The sequence below is a fragment of the Magallana gigas genome, chromosome 9 (assembly GCF_963853765.1).
Source record: "Magallana gigas chromosome 9, xbMagGiga1.1, whole genome shotgun sequence".
Taxonomy (NCBI): Eukaryota; Metazoa; Mollusca; class Bivalvia; order Ostreida; family Ostreidae; genus Magallana; species Magallana gigas.
The window spans coordinates 47144447-47155370 of record NC_088861.1 but is presented as its reverse complement, the minus strand read 5'-3'; the positions used below and the strand labels follow the sequence as shown (position 1 = coordinate 47155370).

General features: G+C 33.1%; 1 long non-coding RNA gene across 1 annotated transcript; it reads right to left on the bottom strand.

Annotated features, from left to right (window-relative positions):
* Positions 1 to 9460: 9460 nt before the first annotated feature.
* LOC136271163 (uncharacterized) lies at positions 9461 to 10924 on the bottom strand. Its single transcript, XR_010709014.1, has 3 exons — positions 10671 to 10924; positions 10188 to 10282; positions 9461 to 9712 (listed from the first exon to the last, which is right to left on the bottom strand). It is a non-coding gene; the product is annotated as an uncharacterized lncRNA (long non-coding RNA).

The window sequence follows — 10924 nt, the reverse complement described above, 5'->3', positions numbered from 1 at the left end:
CCATCTCGTTTACAATAGCTTTGAAATAGTTGTGTGCTTGGAAGCTTTCATAGAATAATACAAACCGGTAGGGGACGTGTATTGCTTATGCAATACTCTCAGAATGCTTGTTTTAGAAGAATTAACTATGATCCCTGTCACTGTCCTGGTTGCTTTAATTTGTACATGTTTAAGCACTTCGGATGTTTCCTTGATACAGCTGCTCCAAACAACATATCTATCAGTTGTATACTTTTCGCATACCTTTTCATGCATATACCATTAAGGTGGAAGGCTACATCGTCACAATATGTCTGACATCCGTTCGAAACGCCATTTTGTTCCGGATTGATAGCATTATATCGTGGTACAAAACAGCTATACACCGTTCAATTGAACTCTTTTAACGAGGGAGATGAGATAAGAATGAAATCACCAAAACGCTTTGAAAATGTGTCAATTCCCTTCGTGATTAAAGCTTTCATCTAACATCGATTATCAGCTGTTTTGAACAGAAAACGTGAAATTGAAATAATGTACTGTTCCCCTGCTATTGGCAATACATATTTGTCATGTCATTTGCAACAGACGATCATTAATATGTGACGGATTATCGATAAAGGTGAGCAGATATAATACTTTCACTTGAACCATATATGCATCATTAATTTAAAACTAAAGTTCCGTAGTACCATCTCTTGTATTAATTGATCCCAACATGCCAAATTTAAAACAGTTGCAGTATAAGACTTGCATTGAAAGTTTGACACTTAACCAATGTATTTTAATTAAAATAGATAGAGCTAGGTAGCAATAGTAGTGGAAGCCCGGATTTGCAAGCCAAATGAGGGAACGACAGAATCTTGAAAAAGAGCATGTTTTTAATTACCACACGTACATGTGTATCACTATGGACATCTAATGTATGTATTAAATATGCATATGGTTGTTTATAATTTGTATTGTATATAAAAAAGTAAAAGGCAATGTAACTACTAACATTATGTTTTTGTTTTAAAGAGTTAAATATACATATAATGCATTCATAAAAAATTTATTTTTTCAGATTTAAACATTATCATAAGCACTACAAACCCTATTCATACATTTTAGCATATAGTTATACCTTTTTAAAAATTTTCTTCGTGATTTTTTTTTTAAATTAGAAAATGGGTCCTAAGATATTTGAGACCAAGTAAAATCAAGAAAGACAACTCTTAAACAGGATCTCTCAAACCAAGATGTATGCAATAATTCAGCATTTCTTTTAATTTTTCAATTTCATTCAATTTCTTTTTTTCATCTCATTAACCAACATGTATTGTTTCTATTTTCAGATTTTTGTGGGATTTCATCCAGCAGTTTGCCTTAAAAGAATTTTTAAATAATTTAGTTTCATATTTAAATGGATTCCAATAAAAATCATATAAATTTCAATCATGATTATTTTGTTTTTCATTTTCAAACTTTATAACATTTTACTTTCATAAGAGTTTAAAAACTGAAATGTTTAAAAATTTGACATATAAAGGGTTATCTGGAAGCAGACTTATATTTTAAAAATTCTCTAAAAAGTAGAGTATTGTACGTTGAGGTCTATTATTCTTGAATACCGTGCCTATTATTAGTAACATATGCATGCAAAAAAAAATCGCCTACACTTTTTGGGTGTAGACATCCCTCTTAATATAATTAGATCAACAACCCTCCGACTGTATATTTAGTTGCAAACATACCTTTTTTTAAATTGATAACATTTTTGCTGTAGAGAGTATATGTTTTTAATTTTGAGAAAATATATTACGTCAGTTTCCTGTGTTTCTAATTTACAGGTAAATAATAGAATTGAAAACTCAAAATAAAGAAATAAATTGCATTTTTAAGAAGAACCATGACTGTATATGCAGAAAATTGGATGGTGCTTCAATAAAGTTAATCAGACAAGTTTATGAACAATTATTTTTAAGTCGTAAAACGTTTAAAACATGTGTAAATATGTATATGCTGTATATATACGTATAAAAAAACAGTATATATATGAAAAAGGATAAAAATATGACAACCAATCATTTATTATTTTGTCAGTGAAATATTCTGACTCCTTCAAATTAAGAATAGGTATCTGACATTATATCCTTTCGTCTTGATATAAATATATATACCCTTTGTTACAGATTTTCGAGCGGAATTAATTAAAATTTATATTTACTGTAAGACAAAGAATAAGACAATATTGTTTCATTGTTTTTACATGTTTAATATAGTTTGAATCGATACATATTGAAAGTAATTGTCCTAGTATGGGAACTGGTAAGGTCCTCCACTGTTGTCTATTGCCACTTGATCTTGACAAGAATTGACTGGTAGGGTCCTCCTGTGGACAATGTTTTCTACTGGCCACTTAGTCTACATAAGACTTCACTAATATTCGGCCACCATCGATGAAAGTGGTTTACACAATGGCTGGAAAAAGGGACCTGCGCCAACATAGTACACAAACATATGAAGTACATGACAAAAGCAACTGTGGCTTTTACACCAATACGCACCATACTTTACTTACAGGCTATACGGTCATGAATGACACTCTAAGCATAGACGCTTATTACACACAAAATACTGATATACAGTCTTAAAGAAGACTTACTATAAAGCATGTTAGCTTTTACACTCACAAAATACTAACTCATAATTACTTAAATGCAGTGTTGCATAATACTACCCAATACTACAAAAGGAATATGACCATAATAGTCCGCCATACTTATAATAGATTCAAACACGTGTATCTAAACATAGACATTTAAATTCAAACGTAACAAATAAGCATAAAAACGATTGGAATACCATGACTGGGTGTTTTAGAACAGTAATGAACGAAATGACGATAAAATTGACAATTAATAAACCTCACCTCAGAAAAAGCCAGTACCAGGTTCACCCCAGAGTAAGTACACAGCTATTTATATTAACAAAATGCATAGTGACTGGATGGTATGCACGAGAGATGTATACGTGCGTCCTTCCCTCTGGACTGCCACGTCCAAACTGCTGTGGTATTTACGTCGGGCTCGGTGCCACTTAACAATAGAGCTCAATTACAGTGAACCCTCATCAGCGCCTTTATACCCTTGTTCTGGAGCCGTACAGACGTGTTTCTTGGGACTGAGGACCTGGCCCATCTACCGCTGACCTTTTGGTAAGCTTAAGCGTAGATCTATATTCACAAATATAACATTGGCGACGAGGATAAAAATTAGGTCACTGAAATTTACAATATTTACTTTAGTTACGTATTTTCCCGTACTTTCCCATTTTGGCGCTAAATTCAAAAATACAACACAAAGATCGTTTTTTTTTTCTCGTTCTTTATTAGAATTTTTTCGTTTATTAAATATAGTTTGACGGTTGTTTACACAACAAGCAACAAGTTAAACTAATCATTTCATTTTTCTTTTTGGTCCCTTAATTTTGTTTCCTTCTTTCATGTTTTCAAAGTTCTGTGTTCTTTAACAATGGGCACAATTAATCTCCAAACTGCTTCAGAATTTGAATTATCGAAATTGCCGATAACTCACCATGATGTTGACGACATCATTAAGGTTAGAAAAATTTTTCCAACAGTTGAACCTAATGTGTTAGGTAAATACACAAACATCCCAAAAAGGAAATGGTTAGAGTGGGAGAGAAATGGATTAGTTTCTTTTGGTTCAGGGCATTTATTAGATTCAGATAGTCAGGGTGAAAGGTGTGAGAAAGCACTGAATGTGAAATTAGAGAGACAAGGGGCAGAACTTCAGCTAGAGAGAGAGAGAAGATTGAAAGCAGAACACGAGTTAGAAGAACATTTGAAACAAAAGAAACTGTTAGATGCGATTCCATCAGATGGAATGTACACCCCCAGGATTATGCACATTCAAAGACAAAATTGCATCAACACAACAAATTGATCATGCAAATACAAGGGGAAGAAAATTATATACACACACAAGACATTATAGTTCTTCAGATTTAGATCGATCATTCTCAAGGTCTTCATCTAGCAGTATTAGTTCAGACAATGACATGCGTGAACACAAACACAGGGGGGATGGAAAATTTAGTTGGGACACTTGAGAGATTGGCCGAGAGGCATGAATGGGGAAAGAGAAAAAAAATCAGACAAATTATTCAGTTGTTTAGAGGGGTTGGCATTAGAATATGTGTGTAAACTAAAGTTAGATAAGTATAGAGACATCAAAAAAGAAATGAGCAGAAGATTCAACACCAAAGACAAACCGATTTCTGCCAGAAGGAAACTTCAGTACATCAGACAACATGAGGATGAAAGGTTACAAGAGTTTGCACAGAGGGTTCACTTTATCACCATCGATGGATATAGTGAATCGGGTAGAAAAGCAATAGACCAAATTTCTACAGAAAGTTTTTTGAGGGGTTGTAGAGATAAAGAGGCCGCTAGGTCGGTGATGGAAAAAAATCCAAAAAATATTCATGAAGCTTTAGACCTAATTAAAGCATCAATTGCAAATCAACAGGCAGTGTACGGTAGTAGCAAGGCATACTATCATAGACAAGTCTCTTTTGCCCCATCAGAACAACACACCGACACTGATCCTGGTGAAAACAAATTTTCAATTCAACAGAAAAAAATTGAACAGTTAGAAGAAAAAATTACAAAATTAACAGATATGGTGTTTTGCATGAAACAAACAATAGATGAAAGGTTGCCAGTGAATAGGTTTCCAAACAATACACAGCAATTTCAATCAAGGCCCAGATCACCTAGTCCTTACAGATTCTATGACAGGCAAAACGCACAGAACACTAAACCATATTAATCTTTCAGCAGGTCATTGTCTCCTCTTAGATCAAATCCACGATCTCCTGCAGGTAGTCCATTCAGATCAACTACTAACAAACCTCAGGGTCCTACAAACTCTCCAAAAATGGTACAAGATTTAAACTCTGTCCAACCTGCCTAGCTGACCGTAGACTGGTTACCGAAGACATAGGTCAGGATCTTAGAATTAACCTTAAAGAAAACTATAAAGGTTTAACCTTGGAGATTCCTATTGTTGTTCAGGGTCACCAAACTACAGCAGTTGTTGACACAGCAGCTATGATGACCTTGGTCAACAAGAAGGTCTTTCCAGGTAACAACTCTTTTAATATTACACCACAAGAGATTTCTTTGAAGGGTTTAGGAGAGCAAAAAGTTACTGGGCAGCTATTCAAAAATGTTGAGTGTCAAATAGGATTGCATTCTTATACACTAGATATGTGTGTAGTTGACATGAAAGATTCTGTCATTCTTGGGTTAGATTTTCTTAAAGCCCACAAGTGTATTGTTGATCTTAGGAGAAATTTTGAATGACAAAATAACAGCGAGTCTCAAACACATGACTAAAGAATCTGTTACAATATCAAGGGTCACAGTTCAGAGCAAAAGTATTATTCCAGCAAATTCTGTAGGTTTTGTCAGTTGCTCTTTAAAAACCCCTATAGATACCAAGTACATAGTAGAACCTTTAAAATCATCCAAGTTTTTATGCTCCTCAGTTCTTGGTCAGGGTGATACTGTGAAACTCAAAATTGTAAATGACTCAAACAAAAGTGTTAAATTCAAGGTGGGACAACACGTTGGAAATGCAGAATCAGTAGAAATACAGTTAAATCAGTTAGATTCTGACATTGCCATTAACAAAGTATCTGTTGAAAACAATGCACCATCAAAATCAAACACTTCCTAATCATTTACAAGAACTTTTTTTTTTTTTTTTTTGGAAACATTTTATTGAAACTCTTTTACATTTTTACATACATGGTACAAAAAAAATTAATATATAGCGTATTATTATGCAAAAGAGTTATATATGATAGAGAAAGTAAAAAGAGAGAAAAAAAAAAGACAGACAGGCAATATCATCATGTACATCAAACATAAATCAGCTATTGTATATTTTACTTCTGGTACTAACTATAGTAGATTTTGGGTTTATAATTCACAAGTTCTATGTAATAGCTAATATATATGCTACCTACAGCAAATCACAAATTGCTTTCCATTCTCTTTCATATTCTAAATATTTGCAGTTTTTTAATAACATAAATTTCTGAATAAGAAAACTGTCGGCAATTATGATACTTAAACCAAAAAAGTCAAGTTTTTGGATAGGTTTGAACTTACAAGAAAAAATGTATTGTTTTACAATAAGTATCAATAAGTTCTGAACTCTGTATAATTTATTATTGTTGTATTTACCAAAAAGTATGCTTTTTTTATCAAAAACAAAAGAGACATTATATTTTGTTAAGAACAGCTCTTCAATTCTATACCATATATCCTTAACTTTAGGGCATTCTGCATATAAATGTTCTATTGTTTCAATGTTTAATTTACAAAAGCTACAAAGAGGAGAGTCCTTAAGCTTAATTTTATAGAGATAATTATTCGTAGGAACAATTCTATGTAATATTTGAAATTTCATCCATTGGAGTTTAGATTCAAGAGTAGCTTTAAATGGAAGTTCAAAAATATTTCCCCAGTCAAATTCATTCATATCATATCCTTTCTCTCTCCAATTTATTACCGAGGTAACTTGCTTTTTCTTTCCTCTAGTAAGTAAATTGTACATATCTTTACATCCTTTTTTGCTTTTGTAAAACACTTTTAGTGGCATTGGTATATATGGCTGAATCTTTTGTTTTACTTGTGTCATATTACATGTCCCTATATATTCAAAAATTGCGTTCCTCAGTCCTACATATTCTACATAATTTGTTTTTACCTTTGAGTTAATAATTGTTTCATAAGTTATGAAATTACCATTTAGATCAAAAAGGTCAATAATACAAATCATACCATTATTAAAATATTGTTTTAGAAATACAGATGCCTTGTTTATTTTAATTCTTGGATTATACCATATATGTTCAAATAGAATTAATTCTTTTATAGTTATCTGGCAATCAGTTATTTTGGTCCAGCTCAGGAGAACTTCTTTCCAGAAACAATTATGTATTAATTTACATATTTTTAGAGTATATTCAGTACCTCTTGACCATAAGTTGCTAACACTAGTATTCATTTCAGCTTCTAAAATATGTATCCATTTTGGCGATGAATGAAGAAGTCTTCTTATCCAGGTTGATTTAAGTGCTAACATAAATTCCTTGTAATCGATCATCTTAAGCCCTCCCTGATTGTAGTCTTGAATGATTGTAATTTTCTTAATTTTGTGTATATCTGACCCCCAGAGATAATTAAATAAAGCTTTATCCAACTTTTGTATTAATTCATGGTCGGGGTTTGGTAAGGTTAAAATCAAATGATTCATTTTGGGTACAATTAAAGTTTTTATAACAACTATTCTTCCAATTGGAGTTAATTTTCTTGATTTCCATTGTTTAATTGTTTGTTCGATTTCCAAAAATTTACTTTTATAATTAAGTTCTGGCATTTCCTGTAAGTTAACTGAAAATTTAATTCCTAGCAGATCAAAAGTTGTATTATTCCAGGTCAGTTTCCATCTAGAGTGATGAAAAACATCTTTTGAAAATTTTTTACTGCCTATCCAGACCATTTTTGTTTTCGTAAAGTTAATTCTTAGACCTGAAATACTCGCAAACATATCTAATTCTATAAGAATCCCATTTAAAGATTCTGGTGATCCATTTGTAACAAGAGATGTATCATCTGCGTATTGAGAGATTTTATATTCTTCTCCAGCTATTGTTATTCCTTTAAAATCTTTGTTACTTCTTATAAAAATTCCTAATATTTCAGCACATAATAAAAATAAATAGGGTGAAATTGGGTCACCCTGCCTACAGCCTCTTTGGGGTTTAAAATATTTTGAAGAGAATCCATTTTGTAAGACACATGAATTTATATCATTATAAAATGTTTTAACCCAATCTTTGATAGGTTGACCAAATTTGAATATGTCAAGTGTCTGATAAATAAAATCCCATGATATCGAATCAAAAGCTTTTTCAAAATCTATCAACATTAGCAGACCAGGTATGGAATTTCGTTCTGTATAGTTCATAACATCATATATAATCCTAATGTTTTCACCTATAAATCTCCCTTTTATAAAACCTGTTTGATCTTTACTTATTAATTTGTCTAGAAATTTTTAATGTGTTCTGCAATACAAGAACTTTATGGCAGGTCAATTGAGGGGTTGGATGAAGATGAGTCTCAGATGCTATTTCAATTGTTATCAGATTTTTGAGACATTTGTTTCTACTGGCGAAATGGATCTGGGTTGTTTGAAAGGTGTTAAACATCATATAAACACAGGGAATGCAACCCCAGTAAAACAAAAGTTCAGGAGAACACCATTGGGTTTTCAAGAGCAAGAAAAAGAACACTTACAAAAACTGTTAGACACAGGGGTTATACAACCATCATCATCTGAATGGGCCTCTGCTCCAGTTTTAGTTAAGAAAAAAGATGGCAGTGTTAGATATTGTATAGACTTTAGAGATTTGAATTCCAGAACTGTCAAATACTGCTATCCCCTACCCCTTATTGCTGACTGTATGGATGTTTTGTATGGCACAACATTTTTTAGCACATAAGATCTAGCTATGGGGTATTATCAAATAGAAATAGATGAGAACAGTAGAAATAAAACTGAATTTTTGACAATGTATGGGTTGTTTGAGCACCAGAGAATGGCTTTTGGTTTGTGCAATGCCCCAGCAACATTTCAGAGGGCTATGGGTTTAGTTCTGAGATGTATGGACTGGGAAGAACTATTAGTGTACTTGGATGACATTATTGTATTAGGCAAAACATTTTCAGAATCTTTGGAAAACCTCCGAAAAGCATTTCAGAGATTTAGAGAATACAATCTTAAATTAGAGCCAAAAAAGTGTTGTCTTTTTCGAAGAGAAGTAGAATTTCTCGGGAGAATTATCAATTCCGAAGGTGTACACATTTCCCCAGATAAGATCGAAACTATTAAGAACTGGCCCATTACCCAAGACAAAAAACAGGTTCAAGCTTTTCTGGGTTTTGCAAATTATCACAGGGACCACATTAAAGGCTTTGCAAACATTGCAATACCCCTGTATGATTTACTTCAAAAGACCAAATTTGTATGGGCCTAAGAACAATAATATGCTTTTGATTGTTTAAAACAAATCCTCATCAATCCAGAGTGTCTTAAATTTCCATCTCCAGACGGTACTTTTCTACTTGATACTGATGCTTCAAATCATTCTATTGGGGCTGTTTTATATCAGATCAATAATGGTAAAGAAGAAGTCATTAGCTATGCTAGTCACGCCCTTCTTAAAGAACAGAGAAAATATTGTACCACAAGAAAAGAGTTGTTAGCCCTGGTCAAATTTTGTAGAAATTTTCGCCTTTATCTATTAGGAAAACCATTTTTGATTAGGACAGATCATCACAGTCTCACATGGCTGATGAGATTTAGACATATAGAGGGTCAATTAGCAAGGTGGTTAGAAGTACTATCTTCCTATGATTTTCAGATTAAACACCGGTCTGGATCTTCTCATGTAAATGCAGATGCCCTCTCTAGAATTCCAGAAACTCTTTCAGAGTGTGCATGTTATGATGCTGGAAATTCTCCAGAAAATCTTCCTTGTCTGGGTTGTCACTATTGTACACGGGCTCACCACCAATGGTCTAGGTTTCAGCTTGATGTTGACGATGTAATCCCTCTTTCCATTAAGTCTGAAAACAATAAAACACCTACAATATTAACAACACAGTTAAATTCAAACAATCAACAACAACAACATGTAGGTTATAACTGGTGTGACACTCTTCAAAATCATGATTTATCTCAACTTCAGAAAGAAGACGCAAATATTGAACCAGTTATTCATTGGCTAAAAAATCAGGTAGAACCGTCAGATCTTGAAATCAGGTTAACAAGCCCTGAAACAAAAGCTTTGTGGTTGTGCAAAGATAGGCTTCTCATTCAAGACAATGTTTTACATTACGAATGGCTGAAACACCCCGATACAATTCTATGTCTTGTAGTTCCAACATCTCTTAGACAAGAAGTGCTCAATCTTTGTTATGATGTTAAATCTGCCGGTCATTAAGGCATTGAAAAAACATTAGCATATTTAAAATCAGCTGCTTACTGGCTAAATATGACCGTAGAATGTTATGATTATGTAAAATCTTGCTCAGTATGCAACATAAATAAAAAACCTACTAAAACTGCTAGGGCTCCTTTGAAATCTTTTCAGGCAGGGTATCCCATGGAAAGAGTACATCTTGACATCTTAGGTCCATTTCCTCCTAGCGAATCTGGAAACATATATGTTTTGGTAATAGTAGATCAGTTTTCCAAATGTATTGAGTTAGTTCTTATTCCAGAGCAAAATGCAGAACAAATTGCAAAAATGTTCTTAGAACACCTCATTGTTACTTTTGGTTGTCCATTAGAAATTTTTACTGATCAGGGTAGGCAATTCGAATCAAAATTGTTCAAATCATTGTGTGAGACATTAGAAATTGTAAAGAAGAGAACAACTCCGTATCACCCGAGTTCTAATGGACAAGTTGAAAGGTATAATAGGACTATTGTTCAAATGATTCGCTGTTTTATAAGGAATAAAGACAGACAGTGGGACAAACATCTTCCTCTTTTAGCCATGGCTCTTCGAGCAACTATACATAAACAAACAGGCTTTACCCCAAATCGGTTGATGTTAGGTAGAGAGGTGGTACGTCCTTTGAACATTATGACGGGTGCCCACGATCAGATTTTGAAAACTGCTGAACCATCCTGTTGGGTAAAAGAATTGGAAAAACATCTGTCTGAAGCTCATGAAATCTGTAGAACAAATCTCAAGTCTGCCCAACTTCGGCAAAAGAAAAATTATGATTTAAGAGTTTTAGAAAACAGTTATCAGATTGGTGATGTAGTTTTACTGTTTAATTCTGCCA